The sequence below is a fragment of a genome, unplaced genomic scaffold (assembly GCF_019419815.1).
Source record: "Pyrus x bretschneideri cultivar Hongxiangsu unplaced genomic scaffold, Pyrus_bretschneideri_v1 Contig36, whole genome shotgun sequence".
NCBI lineage: Eukaryota > Viridiplantae > Streptophyta > Magnoliopsida > Rosales > Rosaceae > Pyrus > Pyrus x bretschneideri.
The window spans coordinates 2260769-2279883 of record NW_025999679.1 but is presented as its reverse complement, the minus strand read 5'-3'; the positions used below and the strand labels follow the sequence as shown (position 1 = coordinate 2279883).

Here is a 19115-nt window from a genome sequence, read left to right as displayed (position 1 = left end):
AATTATTACTTATTTATTATGAGACTATGTCTATCCTTTTTTCTGTAAATAATATCGTGAGTTTGAAAAACTAAAAAAATGATTTGATGCGCAAAATAATGAATCTCAATCCAATTTATAATAGACGAGTAAGAGCTAGTGTTTGGAACCAACCAACAAGCTTATGGTCATCATGACTTAATATTATCAGGTAATATGCCTAATTTATGCAATTTACGTGCGTTTTCTTTAACATGGCCAACCATAACAATTTGGTATAAAACTCGACGTCCACAAGATTCTTAATTTTAAAACTTCACTCTTACAAATAGAAAGAAATACTACTCCATTGTAGTACCAAGCGGATACATGTGTTTAATACGAGCATCACCACATAAGAATTCGTTCAAGGTGAAAACCATCAATAGAAAGTTTCTGATGACCCAAAATTCTGATCTACCAAAAATGTTAATGCAAGTAATTCACCACACTCATAGTTACTAACCAACTTCTCCAATAACTTTATTCACAAGGAAAATACAATCAAAACATTATACATTTGCTTAAAATTTATACGTGTGGTGGATTTATTCATCTTTAAATTATTTATTTATTTATTATTTTGTTGTGGAGTATCAGAAACTTGAACATGATTTCCCTCCAAACTATTTGCACAGAATCTCGACCACTTGCAACTTTACCATTTACTTCCTTTCTATAATTTGTTCCGGACTCCGAGTTGATAATGCAAGGATTTGAACAAGCCACCAGTTTCTTTCGTCGTTATATCTGTAAATACAGATTCTGCACTGGTGCTTTTATTAAGCTATGGATCTTCGACGGGAGAAAGTAATAGGATTACTGAAGAAGAACTTAGCATGGGATATAAATTGGCGTTGAGAAAGTGAGCATACTGTTTAACTCTGGTATCTCTTTCTGAAAGGTCACTAGTAAGGAAGTCAAATGGTGCAGGCTTGCTGGTGTCGACCAAGCGCTCCCATCTGTATCCAGGCCTCTCTGGCAGAGAAATGATCACAGCTAAGTGGCTGGCATTGAAAGAGATATACAGCTCTCTCTTCACGGAGTCCATCTGGATTAACATGTAGAGTCACAGACCAGTTAAATAGCAGAAGTTTACAACCAAAACAACACAATAAGAGCTAGGACAAACACTTTTCTTCATCCAACCTATGTAATAGTGTTCTTAGACTGTCAACCTCAACCGTTCATCTTATTTGCCGAGCTATGTATCTAAGGCCATCTAATGAAGACCAAGACAACCCAATAAGATCCAAAAGAGAAGCTATTAACCACAAGAATAACAAAAAAATCTGCTACTCATATGATGACCCTGCTGCTAAATGTGGCACATTCTAAGAGGTGTGCATGCTAGGACAAACACTTTCTTCATCCAACCTATGTAATAGTTTTCTTAGACTGTGAACCTCGACCGACATTCAAACAAGAATTCATCTTATCTGCCAAGCTATGTATCTATGGCCAACCAATGAAGACTTAAGTTGAGGACCAAATTGTTGATTTATTAGATTGCCACACCATATATCCAACCTGCACATTGGGTGTAGTCTGGCACAAGTACATGAAAACAATGACAAAATTTACAAAAGAAATTAAAAAAATTACTTATCGTTGTACTTTTATTACTTTTATATTTCTATACAAACACTTTCATCGTAATTCGTGTAACCCTGGTATGACCTGTCATACTTTTACACAAGCATCACATGGGACACTAGTGTGCATTTGTCATATAAACAAGGGAATGCACCTTTAGGTTTAAGTCTGTTCTAAAAATGGATGGAGTTAAATCTCCAAATTATAAGGCAAAGAACTCGTGTTCAAATTCAAACACCCTGCGCAATCAAGGTTGATGGCTTCTTAATCTAGAGACCTACAAAAAGGTGTGCCAAGGCTCCTTTTAGGGCTCAAGCATTGATTTGTAAATGTTGGAAAATGGGCAGGCCAGTTGGGAGCATTCAGAAGAACCCAGGATATACCATTTTCATGATACGTCTGATGGGGTACTTCCATGCAAGTTAAGACTTTTGTATAACACAAGGGCATAAGGTCACTGTGGAAGTTGGAACATGGTAATCTTCCGCTTATCCCCATTTCAATAAACAAGGTACGATAATTAAAACTTGATTTTAAACTGCATTAGTCAAGGTGGTCAATACCAGAGTAAAGGCAACAAAGCGGCTTGTGTCAGACCAGTCTGGCACCCCAGGAGCATGACCATGCCACTGCAGCCTCTCTGCCGTTGGGAAGTCATTTAACCCAAGTGACTCGCGTTCCCTGCATAATTCGCAGTGAAGAGATACAAAATATCAATCAAAAAGCACAGTATAATTACCCCCAACCAGTAATATAGACATACTGGCAGAATTTGGTCATGAGGCAGCAAAATCTGAAAAAGTCCGATGAGGACTCTTCTTTCTTATCCCATCAAAAGTAATTAATCTACAGCACAGCAACAACCATAAAAATGAATAAAATAAAATAAAATAAAAAGAGGGTATGACAGAAAGTGTATTGACAAAGGTGTAGAGAAAAACATAATTATCATGGCAATATGTGTTGTTGTTTCCCCCTTTTGTATGGCCATATTCATCACCCATACACAGCATCGGGACACCCTGATACACAGAAAATTTTGGAATATGTAGTCAATAAGCAGACAAAAAAGTATGCAACATCGTCAGCACAATCTACCTAGAAAGTGCTGCATTTAAACAATATCTACAGGTCAATGTAGAGTTCTGCTCCAAAAAACTACAAGATGCAAAATCAAGTTAATGTACAAATTCAGGCTCTTCTGTTATCTTTAGAATGAAAATTCAGCAGGATCCATTCTAAACTGTTGGGGTAGTATAAAAGAATCCATGAAACCCTTCTTAATTTAACAGGACAAAGATCAACACCATTCAATGGTTAACCAATTTAGCAGTAGCACTAGTTTTCTATTTCTCCTTTATTTCCTTGCACTGAAAACACACCAATGAAGAAGTTGAGGTTTCACCATAAAACCAATTGGCAATATGGGAAGTAACCCAACTTACTTATAAGCCCATGCAAGGTCCCTCCTCCCATCAATGTAGGATCCATTCTCAACACGCCCCCTCACGTGTGGCGAATTTTCAAGTCTAATACGTGGACAACACAACGGGGTGACGTGGAGGGCGTGTGGCCATTTGGCTTCACACGTGAGACAACCTGCTCTGATACCACGAAGAAGTTGAGGTTCCACCATAAAACCACTTGGCAATATGGGAAGTAACCCAACTTACTTATAAGCCCATGCAAAGTCCTTCCTCCCATCAATGAGGGATCCATTCACAACAACCAATTCTCATGCCCTACTATTTTGGTGTCCATGAACTTCAAAGATGCACATGCCCCTTCTCAGTTAATTGAAAATGTTGGTAAAGAAGTCTTTAAGAAACTAAAATTTTTAATAAAAAATAAAATTCAGACTTGCATTACAAGAAATCAAGACCGACGTAGAAATGCTAAAATAAGGACGAGTCATAGTAGTCCTAATTAAGAGTCATAGTATAAGATGCACTATAACTGAACCTCAATTCGATAAAATAGCGATAAGAACAGCTTCTTACTTGGGAAACCATGAGGCAGACAAAAAAATTTCGCATTTGTCATTTCCTCAGTTTCTTCACTGAAATGCTTGCAAACTCTCCCTCCTAAATAACAGTACTTTAGAAAAAAAAATTACCCCGACATCATTAAGATTTATAACAAAAACACTTCAAGAGCTTAATTGGACGGAAAAAAAAAACTCATCTATCCAATTGTCATGCTCTACTTGCTTCTTAATTGTGAAATTCCTTTGGTGTTACAAACTAAGTTGGGTTTTTCTCTAAAGTATAAGGTTTGAAGTGTTTTTCTATAGATTGTGATGTTATGGGAGGCTTATATGGGAAAAGCCCCTAAATGATTGGGTTAAAAAACAGAATGACAACTAGTAAACACAACCATGGAGTACAAATCTAAGATACACGCACAAAAGGAGTCCATTTCCTGTAGGGCTGGCCAAGGGTCTAATTTATAAGATAACCCTTTTAATTGTTCCATGGGATAAGACAGAAAAAAACACCACAGAAGTGATGCGGAGTTTCTGTCCCATAAACACATGAAAAACATATTTCCCTTCTTCATGGGTAATCAACCTTCTAAAAGCAAGAAAAATCGATTCCCCGCCTAACAGATTAACGAGAAAATCAAACAGGGAAAAGAGGTCGAGTATGAGTGGAAACTATAAGACATAAGTGCAGAATATATATCATCATAAAGCCAGATGAGACATTTTAGACCTTAAGACTTTTAGCATGCCTGATCATAAGGATTACAGATGTGGTAACCTTATCACACAGACTACCATCAGCATCAAAGGCTATATCCAACCATCAGAGAATACATATTTATCAATATTCACCTGTCCACAGTTCCAGCTATTATTATGACGTTCTCCATCATTGTTGTCTTCTCCATTTGCCAGGTTATGTTTGGTGTTATAGGTTACTAAATCAGCTAAAGTAAAACCATCGTGTGTACCAACAAAATTGATACTATTCCATGGCCTCCCCCCTTCCTGGTCCAAAGAAATAATGAGTGTTAGAGAGAGAGAGAGAGAGAGAGAGAGAGAGAGAGAGAAGCCATCTGTACCCTCGATAAACTGCCGCACTGTGTCATGATACTGAAAGTTACAGGAATTTACGAACTGTATCAAACTAAAATATCAAGGTAAAACACAATCATTGCCTAACTGGCTTTGTGACTAACCTATAAAGTATACCACAAAGTCCACTTAGCAGGTTTCAGGACTCAAAAATGCTGGGGAATAAGGTCATGAGTTATAACACCAAACAACAAAAAAGGTTTTAAGTAAAGCCAAATGTTTCTGTCTCAAACATATTATTGCACTTTAATGGTTGGTTAGATTTTAGTGAGATAGATCAACTGGCCAAAAGTATGAGATGCCAATGGTCCAAAAAATAGAATAATTAGACTTGGTTATGTTGAACAAGATGCATTGGTAGATTGTTTAAGAGTCATTTGCATGATCTAATTCCAGATCAATGAATTAATAGGTTTAGGATACAGAAAGAGTTACCCCCCAATCACAAAACCTGAAGAGGTGCCAACCCAACAACAAGAGAAAGAACTCTAATCTATTCTGATCATCTGATGTATGAAGCTCTCCAAAATCTAAAACACATGTAGGAAGAATCTCCTATTCTGATTTAACTGATTAGCAAGCCCAATTTGTACTTGTCAGAAGGTTTCTCAACGATTAAACATTTGGACTGGATGGCCAGAAAATACTCTTCATGGATGTATGCTAAAACTTAAGTTTGAATGTTTATTGTTTAATGGCACAGCCTTCCCAGATCCTTGTTCAGCCGGTACTATAATAGTGTGGAAAAGAAGATCAGGTCAATTAGGACTTGTCTTACCTGAAGAACATGTGGATGTCTTTTCTTCTGTTATTAAGTTTTTTTTTTATCTCAGTAAGTATGGATTAATTGAAATGACTACAAAACTATAATGTCTAAACATACCTTCCCATTCCATCCTGACCAACTACCCCAGTGAGGAAACATGCCAACTTGGTACAGGCCTCCTGCATCCCATGCTTCAGCTATAAGCTGTTTGGGAAAAGATAAAAAACATGGATAGGTCGATCACTTATCCTTTAAATACTAGCACAGTAGTAATAGTAATTTCCAATAAGCTGTAGAAATAAATTCTTGTGCAGGGCCGAATCATGGAAACCAGTGAGATAAATTCTTGTGCAGGATCATTAGGCTCAGCAAAATTCTAGAAACAAGAATACAAAAAAAAAAAAAAAAAAAAAAAAAAAAAAGCAAGGAAAATTATTATGGAAAATTCGAAACAACTTCAGAAAAACAAAGGAAATGGGACACTCCAGGAAGCACGAAGGTAACATGAAATATGTTTTATGATTTAAAAGAGCATCACCTTGCTATGGTGTGGCGATGTCAGGGTAGTCCATGTTTCTAATCTATAAGCATCTCTCACTTGACTTATACATGTCTATTAACTATTTTATGGCAGATTGATGATTAATAAGAACAAAATTAAGTATACCCCTTTCGATTTACTATTAAATTTCAATTCATAGAATGGAGATACGAACTTGATGAAATAACTATTCCGGACTGATTAAGTAGTACAGAATGAATTAGATGGGCTTTGAAAATTGACCAAGGTGAGTTGAGTCTCATATTTCTTCTAAGGCGTTGGTTCTCGTAGCTGGTCACCCCTAAAAACCCAACTGTATCAATAATCTATGTTCTAGAATGTAGACATAGGGATGCTGATAAATATGTGTAATTCAAATGACCCTTCAAAATCTTAGAAATACTGATAAAAAGGTTTAATGTAAGAACCTTCACTCCATGAAGTATTGGGTCATTACTTATCATGTCAACCAATGGTGGGGTAACAAGAGGGGTTCCAGTTGTCAAAAAGTCACCTTCTATTGCACTCCCATATACATTAATTGCATCCCAGAGACTGGACAAAGAAGCGAAGATAAAACGACTGAAATGACACCAGTGTCCAGTATAAACTGATTCATAATACAGCATCTGGCAGAGCCTGCTACCCCTGGTCATAATAGAAGCAAGATCAAAGCAGAACGCATCCACATGCATCTCTGTTACCCAATATCTGTTGCGCAGAAAACGAAAACAATGACCTTTCTACCATTTGGAGTATATAAGTAGCAGATGATGGTTACGGGAAAAAAAAATCAATAGTTAAACACAACCACACTTCAAAATCATAGACATAACATCAAAATTATCAAAAAGTGATAAACGACACAGGATAGAGTTGCAATTTTTCGGACAAATGATGGAAGAGAGGATAGATAGCAGACAACAAGAAAAAGTGAGTGAGATTCATTCAGATATAGCAGTGGCAGGGCATCTTATCAAAGCACTTGCCAATGTAGGAGTACATAAGCCAACTAGCATATGTGTTGTCAACTATAAACAATTTTTTTCTCTTCCAGAGACATGGAGTAAGTGAGCTTACAAGAACTTTAATTTGCTAGTTCCTTGCCACAATAATTACAGAGGAAGAATGTCATATAGAGACAATCTGACAATGACATGATTCAGAAGCACAATTGGGTTATGAATTGGCACTATTACATGACTATGCACAACATTAGGTCTCAGAGTCACAATGCGAGAAGTTAAAGTTGTCAATGCCTGCATGACCAAATAATATATGAAGCATGACACAGCCTTGGCTTCCACAATGTAGATTATCTCCGGGAACTATAAATAATTTCCACATATCAAATTCACCAATGCAAATTTCAATTGATAGGAAATTCTATTGGATAAAAGCAAGACTGAAGATTCGAGAAATTCTACCTCAAGCAGTCTACAATAAACTGGCGCACAACAGGATAGTTGCAATTGAATGTGTTACCGCATCCCGAATAATTATAGAACTCTCCCTGTTAAGAATAAAGGGACAACAGATTGAGTTCACAATGTATGAATGAAGAGACGCCAAATAAAAAAAGATGGCACCAGAAAAATAAAAAATGTCACATATTTTTCAGTTTATGACACAAATGGATTCTAGGTCTGGGGCATACAACGCAAACCTGACCTTGGTATGGTCTTCCAATTCAATACGCATATAAGTTATAAGTCCAATGATCAATATCAATCGACCTGCTTTAGTATATATTTGAAATATGATTACAAACAAAACATAACAGCATATACTTTTCTGCTGCTCCATTTCAGATTGACCATTTATCAGCTATGTAATTCATGAAAATTCTCCTCATAAAAAAGAACTCTCCGGAGTAAAAAACTGAAAAAAAGGGATAAGTATGATACTGATAAAACTGAATGAGCTACTATTGACAGAGAGATACCAAATTGGCCCACCACATGACCGCGAGACTTGTAAATCACTTGTGTTTTAAACAAATTTACCACAAGCAGTAGGGTACACATCATTCCCTTAGGAAAAACTATATCTTACTGTTTTTTTCCCTCAGTTTACGCTGCTTTTATTTGGATAGAATAAATACCAACTTAATTTTATTTATTGAATATGAAAGAAAATCTATGAAAACGGACATAAACTTACTTTCTTTTTGCTGAATATGGTTGATGCTTGATAGACAGACATTAGAGGACAAGACTTAAATCTACAACCAAATTCACTTCGAATTAGAAAACTTCACTTGGAGAGAAAACAGCTAATTGCATCATATAAAAGCATGCTCTTCTTCAACAAAACAAACCACAGAATAGAAGCTTATGAGATTAAAGCAAACATCCAATTACATGGAACAACATAAATAGCAATAGCAAATAAACCCACCATGTTAAACGCATCAAAATTGTCCTCAACTAGATTCAGGGACCATAAACATTTAAAGTATTGAACAAGATCAACAAAGGACAAAACCAATAAATATGAGAAGCACATGATTTCCTCAGGAAAATAAGGTTTGAAAGAGTAAAACATAGTATGAAGTCATAGCACACAAAAAAGTTAATAATTTCAGAGCTATACCTTAGGCGCAAGCATGTAATAGACACTGTTATCAGCACCTCTAAAAGACAACATGGGACCGTTTTCATTCCCTTCAGCTGTGTGATTGAAGACAACATCCATGATCACCTAATTTTAATAGAACTATATTAGAAAACTTAAAACAAAATATCTCATCAAAAAATTCTGACAGTATTACCATTATATGTCACCTCAATTCCACGTTTATGTGCCTCTTTAATAAGAAACTTGACTTCATTTATTGCATCACGGCAACAATTACGTATGCCAGCAGAAGAATATCTTATCATTGGTGAAAAGTAATTGATAGTTGAGTATCCCCAAAAATTTACCCAGGGAAAAATAAAAATTGACTTACACAAAATATATGGCTGAAGGCACCAAAATCTTTTCCTCAAGATTCTAGGAAGTCAAAGGTTAAAAATTTCAGACTTCAAAGAAAAAAGTTGAAATTTTCGGCCCATTTTTGGAGTTCTTTTCAACAAGGTGCATATACTCTTATGGTAGAAAGCACCCATGAATCAATTCTACTCTAGAAAGTTAGCGTCTACAGATTTTGATTTTAGAAGATTTGTTTCGAGTTACAATCTAGATTGTTGTCTTGCATACACATAAAGAAAACAATGTGTTGGGTTGTCCAGCCCCTGATGAGTTTCCTAAACTTAATAGAACTAATCTTCTATGAGGATATGAATCTTGCTCCCAGATGTGTTGCTTTCCCAATTGAAGAAGGTTGGACATACTTGGTAATGAGATTCGGATTAGGATTAGATTTCTTAATTGATGAAGCCACTACTGTAGCTATACAAGAAGAGTCACTGCACTCATTTACCTGTAACAGTAAGTAACAGAACAATGTTCAGCACACCATTCAAAGAGTTTGAGTGAGAGAATGTTGTAGGGCAAGGTGTGTGAAAGAGAGAAGAAAAGAGATGAGAATGCTCCTTTTTTATCCTGTTCTTTTTATTTGTTCGTCGAGCCTTGAACCTAGATGCTTGATAAGATGTTTGGTTGTACCCATTATTTATATGGTTGGGATTTTTTTGTTGCTGCCCCGTGTTTGTAAGCACATTGCCAACCATATTCATTTTATATTATGGCTTACTTTCTTGCGTTTGTTTGTTGTTCCCATTCTTAAACAATTTCAAGACACAACGTACATAGAAGACAGAAGTATTGTACTTGCAGTCACCCAAGACAGAATTGTAGCTGAAGTACTCCAACTCATTGAACTCATGACATGGCATTAACTCCAAACAATTGATCCCGAGCTCCTACAAAACAAACAAAACCTAATAAGAACATCCACATGCTAACTCTAAACTGTTGATCATATTACTTGTGATTGTCCTGCTAAACACTTGACGTGGTAGATAAACACTTAAAACACTTTACGTAATAAAGAATATTATTCCTCTTCCATACATGAAATGATGATTCTTCTTTATTTGGGAATACACTACAAAGTCGTTAAAGAGATACTATCATGTAACTTCATTCCAGTAAAGATTTGTATATAAATAAAATCATATTTTGTTCCTCATCTATAACAGAAAAGTGAACCTTTTTGTTTGGTTGATGGCTCATGGGAAAGTGAATACTAGTGACATGCTCCAAATAAGACAACCTTTAACCTTATATTAGTAATCAACAATGGCATATTTTGCATAAAGGGACCGAGACGAGTTCTGATCATCTTGCACTGCCCCAATCTCAACACAAATCTAAGTTAGGTTGATAGGTGCCAACAAAAAGGCAATGGCTTCAACATGACCTAAGTCCCCAACTCCGGCTGTGCATATCATATGTCCAATGGGCTTCCAATGCACCATGCACGCTCACACAACCCAAGATTGTTTTACAGTATTAATTTGAAATAAAAATATATACCACCCTACCTAGCGAAACAAACCTCCCTATGAAGCAGTTTTCAAAATTTTTCCAGAATTTCTTTGAACCACTGACCTTTAAATGATCAAATTTCTCCACCAAACCAAGGTATGTACCAGGAAAGTCAGTCACTCTCGATTCATGCCTTGTGAACCCTCGCACATGCATTTCATATATGATAAGATCTTTTTGTGGATATTTCAGTGGTAAATCTCCTTCCCAGTCAAATGAAATCAAAAGGAAGAACCAGTGTTGGAAAATATTCCAGATCATATAAGACAAATGCAAAATGATTCATTTGCAAATTTAGCGTTGTCCAAAATAATTCTGTTGAACTGCTTCCTAAAAAGATTTCCATGGGAGTGAAAATACAAGTTATAGGTTTACGTTGACATTGTTATTTAAATATTGTGAAATAAAAGATTAGAGAAACCAAAAACGGAGGCCAGTTATAGGTTCCTCTCAGGCTAAAAACAATCATGGGACGATATTTCAAACTTATAACTTTGACCTGAAAGCAACAAACTTTGAAAAGGAAAAGTTTGGTATTTTTTTTTTTTTTTTTCCTTTTACTGTTACATCACAAGGGTATCAGGCTAAGAAAGCAGTACGCAATTTAAACTTATTCAACAGAAATCTAGCTTGTAGTCTCCTCCTCCCATCTCCAACCTACAAAAACAGAAATGGCAACTTGAACATAATTTCCAGGCATCAAAGACCTATGACAAGGCAGGTATAGAGGCTCCCCATGTAATTAAATTACCCTATACTTGAGAAATGACCAAGAATTATTTAAATTGAGATGAATTCATTAATTTACTTGATTTCCAATGAATTCACTTTAGAATAAAAGTTTTAAAGTCATGGAATTCATTTGGTAAATGATCCATTAGCCATCCCCCAATTAGACACCCAAATGAATTCCACAAAACTTAAACTATAAACTTTTTGTGAGTATTTCCAAATGAAATGAACTGAATTCGACGGTTACTTCCCTGTTCCAACTCAAATGAACTGAATTTAGACTTTAAAGTGCTCAAAACACACTATCACAGTTTGAAATCCTAGACTGATAGCGATGATAGGTGGATATGCAACCTTAACGACACAGGAGAACAAGAGAAAGTAGAGAGATAAAAGAGATGCTTTATTTCTCTCTGTCGCATCCTGTTCAAATTGTTTTGCTAATGAAACCAAAACTACTAAGTTCTTCAAAAAGAACAAAGGAAAATCAATTCCTAGTCAAAAGGTGGAAAATCTGAAGCAAAGAGATAACGTCTGCAAGCAGGTGTGATAAGTTGTTACCAAATGTAAAACTAAAACAGAAATTGTGGATAAAGTACCTGATCATCAAAAGAAGGTACCTGATGTTCCAGCCATTTGAGGCCAGCAATTACCATCAGGACCTAGCTTGCGGAATTCTCCTCTACGAATAACCGCCTAGACAAATTTAAAAAATATCAAAAATGAGTCCCCGCACGTTAAATTTAAAACCAAAAACAAGTCATTAAAACCCATGCATGCATTATATCACTCATCTATAGAAGCAACCAACGTTCTTATTTTATGATGCGGAGAAGAAACCGCACAACTCCTATGAAACAACAAATAGAAGATGCCTTGCCATTCATTGAGATCAATAACCTTTGCATAAGGATCCAATACAATTCTCGGTGTCCCTCTTCAGGCGAAAACTTCCCATCAAATTTGTATCCGTAAAGGATATCTTTGAAATCTCCTTGAGAAGTACATGCCACACATTTCCGGTCTTGTTGGTCAAAGGATCTAGAGGGATCTGCTCGGTAACTTTATCCTACATCAAATGCATATCAACGATTAATCAATCAATTATTTACATACAACTCAAGTTAAGAAACTCCACAAGTTTCAATTTTTTTTTATACAATCAATATTGGGGAGGGATGATTCAAACTCGGGACCTTGAATGCAAGGGAGAATGCTCTTAACCAACCGAGTCTCAATTTAAATCCAGTTAAGTAGAACTCAAACCACAAATGCACTGCCACTAAAAGAAGCAAGCTTTCGGGCTTTTGGCCCGACAAACCTAATATTAACAGCAGCACGAGAAATTGGCAACAAAATGTTCAATTCATGACTTAACCCCTCTAAATCGGAGAGAGTGATCAAACCGAGAGTGACGGAAACCGCATTGCCGGAATAGACGGCAAAGTTAACCCCGCCATCACGCGCCGTGGCACCGAGCAGACTCGGATGACCCTGAGACACCTGAAAGGGCTGCAGTTTCGGCCTGTCGACCACCGTATTCTCCGCCACCTCAGTCCATGCCCCGAAATTACTCGCCTTCGCCACCAACGCCCTCGCATCCGCCAATTCAGACTCTTGATCTTCTGATTCGGGTTTTGGCGCCTGGGAAAGGCAAAGCGCTGGGTGTTCTGGCGGGGAAGATTAAGGTTGGGAGCGGTGGCCCAGGTGCTGCACTTGGTTAGCTGCTGCTGCTGGGCCATTGGTTCATCAGTGAGACATGATTGGTACTGAGTTGATTATGAAAAAGTAGCTATCAAAAAAGTTATGGGCTTTTTTATGTACGATAACATTCCGTTTCAATCTTTTTTCATAGTTTTAGATGAAAAAAAAGTTAAAAATACAAAGTTGTAAAACTTAACTTTGAAAAATCAGTTTTTTTTCACATCTGTTTTACATAAAAGTTTATCAAATACTATAATACTGTTTTTTTTTTTAAAGTACTTTTACAAAAAAGTTTACCAAACACTTTGCTGCTTTATTTCACAACTGCTTATTCTCATAGCACAGCAAAAGCAGTTTTTTTTAAAACACAGCAATATCAAACCAGCCCTTGTTTGCTTTGGATTGGAACGGATTTTAGTGAAGAGATGTTTATCTCTGTCATTTTCATTTCTCAAAGTTTGGAATTTGTTTCTATTTTGGAGGATGGTTGATGTGTTTTTACCATATACTATCTATCAGTTTGTGAGATTACTTAACATTTTAATGTGGATTCCTTTGGTAATTTTAGTAGATATACCTTCAAGATTGTCACATATCGACCTTCATAATATCACAATTCTCACATTATTTTTTTGAGTTCAAAGTACGGTATTCACTACTTGTACAAATTATGGAGGTTAAAGTGTGATACTTCGATCCAAAAATAAAGACTATTCACGGATCAAGTGTGAGCCATATTTTAATTATAAAAATAAATTCTTTAACCAAAACATGGTGCAAAAAAGTAAAATAATATTTATTTGTAACTGAATCACAATACATTGTATAACAAAATTGTACATGATAAAACCCTCGAGTTTACTATATCAAGTTTATTGAATACGCAGCGGAATAAAATTAGTGCACAAATTACTTTACAATTGAAAGTACCAACAAAATAATTGAAATGAATAAACGTTGCGTGTACCTAAGGCATGCAAGCCTACACATCTCATATCATACTTATATCACTTGACTCCGAATACCTTAAAATATGAGTTAACTCTCGTTCATCCCTTAAGCTCAATTTTTACAATTAAATTCTCAATTTCCACTTTATCGTATAGGCATTTCTCCCAACGCCTAATTGTATACTCAAGTTATTCCCCCAACGCCTAACATATATTAAAGGCATTCTTGAATATCATCACAACTCAAACACTTTACATAACTCAATACAACTCAACAAAACTCAAACTTTTTATCTTGATTTGCAATGCATATGCGTGTGTAGGCAACATTGATGTCAATAATCTCATGAACTATAATAACCATACAATTTAACCATACAATTTGCAACATATATTGAAATAGTTAGTAATCAAAATAATTTAGACTATCAATAATAAAGTATTTTTACAACTTTGCTCTACATCTTCAATGGTTGCACAGAGAGATGAAATAACCAAATACCAAATATCAATTCATTAATTGTTTATCTTCTCTTACAAGCTACTATATGTAGTAATTTTCAATATTAACAATCCAACAACTAACTAACAACCTATTTGAACAGGTGTTACCTATAGGATAATGTCATCTATCATAGCATCTTAATAATACCCCCTTAAAACTGAACTTTTAGTAAACATTGAAACAATACACAAAACAACTGAATAGATTGACAACACAAAGGTTAACAACTTCTAGAAACTTCAGTTTCAATTCAACTTATCAAGTAGCATATTCCACAGAGTGATTTTGCCAATGGACCATCCTGTAAAATACCAGTGTTAGTGAAAATTGGCAGAGGAACTGTGGTTTGTACATGAGCCCCCAAATGTTTCTTCAAGCAGGAGATATGAAACATAGGATGTAGTTTGGATTGCTATAAAATCGAAGTTGAAGTTTGTGAAATTGATGTGCTGCCAAGGATTTGTGTTGGTAAGGAACCAATCTCAAATAAACCCCATCTCCAACTTCAAACATCATTTCTGTCATCTTTTTATTAACTTGAACTTTCATTTTACATTGAGCAGCCTCCAAGTTATTTTTGAGCAAAGACAAAATTTTGTTTCTCTCTTGCAAGCATTGTTCAACAGACTCCACTTTGGTTATACCACTTTCATATGCAAGAAGGAGAGGAGGAGCATAACCATAAACTGCTTCAAATGGTGTTATTTTAATAGCAGATTGGAAACTAGCATTATAGCTCCATTTTGCCCAAGAAAGCCATAAAACCCACTTCATTGATTGTAAACTACAAAAACATCTTAAACAGGTCTCCAAAGACCTATGAAGAACCTCAGTTTGTCCATCTGTCTATGGATGGTATCCAGAGCAAAAGCAAAGTTCAGATCCTTGCAAAATGAAGAGTTCTTTCTAGAATTTGCCATAAAACCTGGATCTCTATCATTGATTATAAATTTTGTCAAGCCATGTAAGTTGAAGATGTTGTCAACAGAGAGTTGAGCAACTACTCAAGCTAAATATGGATGTGTAAGTGCTGTAAAATGGGCATACTTAGAACAAACGATCAACTGCTACCCAAATTACAGTTTTCCCTTTGCAAGGTGGAAGACCAACTATGAAATCCATTGAAATTTCATACCATACCTTAACAGGAATTGGCAAAGGCTGCGAAAGTCTAGGTGGAAATAAAGTCTCATATTTGTTTTGCTGACAAGTAGCACAACTAGCAACTCTCTCTTTGATATCCTCATGCATACCTTCCTAATAGAATGAATGATCTGATTATTCTTTGTAGGTTTTAAGAAATCCCTCATGTCTAGCAGTAGGGCTTGAGTAATATTTAGTAAAAACCTTATCTCTCCAAGAATTAGCACAATAAAATTTCTCCTAAATGAATTGTTACTCTTTAAATTTAGAGATAAACTATTCATTTACTAAATATTAAAAAATAAATAAATAAATAAACTCAAAAGTGGACCCTTGGGCAAGGAGAAAACAAAGAGAGAAGATTGTTTTAGAAATTGTTTTTTCTCAAAAAACAAATCAACTATTAAATAGACTGACAAGGATCACATCTAGTACCAAAACACTCAAATAAAAAGGCATTCCTAGTTATAGTAAGCAAGGCTTTATTCTAAATATGTCAATTATGAATACTATGTTGGAATGTTTGAGTAGAAATTCCTACTTATTCATATATCCCACATTGATGAAGTAAAGGCTTCTCATACACTTAATAACACTTGGCTTTCCTCCTCTAATTAAATTGGGAGATGGGCCGTGTGGAGCAATATATTACTTTATTAAGCGCATAATAATTATATATCTAATTATAAAAGCTTAAGGCCTTGGGCCTCTAGACTCTTTGAATTAATCATCAAAATTTGGTTTTAATTCAGTCATATCCTTTCCAAAAGGATAAGTCTGATGAGAAATACTTTGTAGTTGCTCACACCTGTTGGTATTAGGTTCATCGTGTTTTACATAAACACATCATCGCATAACAAAAAAAATCATCATGAACCCCAGACTTCCATACTTGTTTTCCTGTTAAGAACCACATTGATTTTCACCAAAAATCAAATTACTAGTGCTGGGATTTTGATTTAGACAATTGAATCTTGGTGAAGCGGACACCTAACAAACTATAAGCACAGAGTAGATGCGAAAATTTGTTTCAAAGACATTGCAATCCGCAAGCCTTTGGCTACTCAATGAGTTAGTGATTCATATTGAATTTATCATTATTCTCTATTATCTATCATTTGAATTCATTTTGTTATGCCATTATTATTCAAAATCCAATTTTGAATAACGTACATATATATACTTGATGTATTACGTTAATTCTAGTTTCTAGAATTATATATATATATATATATATATATATTAGTTTATATTGTGATTTTGTATTATTAATTTTGTCAAATACATTTGTAGAATACAATCTTGTTGATCTATTTCCAACAATCTTGAAATACATTTTAATGGATCAACAAAATGTGTCTGCGAATGATGTTAATGGCTCCAAGAATCCTTACTCGAAAAAGCCAGAGAAATTTAAAGGAGTTGACTTTAAGAGATGGCAGCAAAAGATGCTTCTATCTCACAACAATGAACTTGACACATGTTGTCAAGGAAGATGCTCCATAGTCTGATGAAGATCCGCTGTCAAAGGAAACTTTGAGTGCAATTGAAGTTTGGAATCATTTCGAGTTTAGTTGCAGAAACTACATATTGAACAGTTTGGATGATAATCTCTATGATATCTATTCACTCTGTAAGACTGCAAAGGAGTTGTGGGAATCCTTGGAGAAAAAAATATAAGAATGAAGATGAAATTCGTAATTGGCAAATTTTTGAAATATTCTATGGTGAATTCCAAATCCGTTGTTGCTCAAGTTGAAGAACTCCAAAAGTTAATCCATGAACTTTATGCTAAGAAATGTGCTATCAATGCATATTTCCAAGTTGACGCCATATTTGAAAAATTACCACCCTCTTGGAATGATTTCAAAATTTACCTTAAACATAGGCGTAGAGAAATGAATATGGAAGATTTAATTCTCAGGTTGCTAGTGGAAGAGGATCACATGAAGGAAGACAAGCATGATGAGTAGCTTAAAGCCAAAGCTAGCTATGTTGAAGGAGAAACTTCAACACCTAAGCTAAATTCTCATAAAAATAAGGGGAAGAAATCCAACAAGCAATGTTTATGCACCAAAAGTCAAGAACTCTAAGAAGATGATCAAAGGTTGCTGCTATGTGTGTGGAAAAGTGGGCCATAAAGCACATGAATGTTGCCATCGAAAAGATGGAATTCATGCTAATGGAAATAACAATAACAACGGCAAAACCATGCAAATATGACTATGACAGAAGGTGAATTTGTTGTATCTGAGACTAATATGGTTTCGAATATTAGTGATTGGCTAATTGATACAGGTGCCACTAGGTACATATGTGCTAACAAAAACATGTTCATGGAGTATATGCTGCTACTGCTGGAGAGAAATTATATATGGGAAATGCTGCAACATCTGCAATTGAAGCAGAGGCAAAGTTGTACTCAAACTCACTTCTGAAAAAAGCCTAAAATTGCTTGACGTGCTACATGTTCCTGAAATAAGAAGAAACCAAGTTTCTGGCCCTATTCTAATTGCTAAAGAGTTCAAACTTGTATTTGAATCCAATAAATTTGTCCTAACTATAGGAGGGATTTTTGTTGGAAAAGGCTACATAGCCGATGGCCTTGTAAAACTCAATGTATTGGTTGTTGATGTTATTAATAATATAATTAAGGCTTCTACTTATATTGTTGAGTCCTCTAATATTTGGCCTGCTAGACTAGGACATGTGAATTTTCGTTCTATGCATAGAATGGTTAACTTAAAATTACTACGTAAATTTGAAATTAATTTTAATCATAAGTGTGAGACATGTATAGAATCCAAATTTTCTAAACAAACTTTTAAGTCAATTTTGGGAAGGTCAAATGAATTGCTTGGTCTAATTCATAGTGATCTTTGTGAATTTAAAATCACTCCAACTCGAGGAGGAAAGAATTATTTATCACTTTGATAGACAATCTTAGTAAGTATTGTTATATTTATTTGATTCATAGCAAGAATGAAGCTTTGAATATTTAAGACATATAAAGCGGAAGTTGAGAATCAACTTGAAAAAAAAAAAATCAAAGCACTTAGATCCGATAGAGGACAGGAGTATGAGTCTTTAGCCTTCTCAGATTTTTATGCACAACATGGACTTATACATCAAACAACGGCTCCATATACATCACAACAAAATAATGTAGCTAAAAGAAAAAATAGAACATTTGAAGACATAACTAATTCCATGTTAAATAACTTCGAACTTTCACTCAATTTGTGGGGTGAAGCATTACTTACTGCAAATGTCATACTAAATAAAGGGTCAGTTTGGTTTCAGTCCTTAATCAACTTAATTGTTAGACTGAAACCTTGTTTGTTTAAATATTTTGATCGAGGTCCTTAACATCATTTAAGATATTTAACTCATGCATTTATACATTTAATGTCCTACAAATTATGAAGTTTAAACAAATTCAAATAATATTTTAAAAATATAATAACTACTTAAAAATAAATATTAGAGTAATATTGACACACCCCGACCGAGATCAGGGCGTGCTGGCCGTCACGTGCAAGTGACGTAGCCATGTGCACAGTGCGGAAGCTAATAAGGTAATA

The 19115-nt window shown here is 35.2% G+C and overlaps 1 pseudogene; it reads right to left on the bottom strand.

The window, feature by feature from the left end:
• Positions 1 to 476: 476 nt before the first annotated feature.
• Positions 477 to 13000, bottom strand: LOC103934803 (annotated as a pseudogene).
• Between the last annotated feature and the right edge of the window lie 6115 nt (positions 13001 to 19115).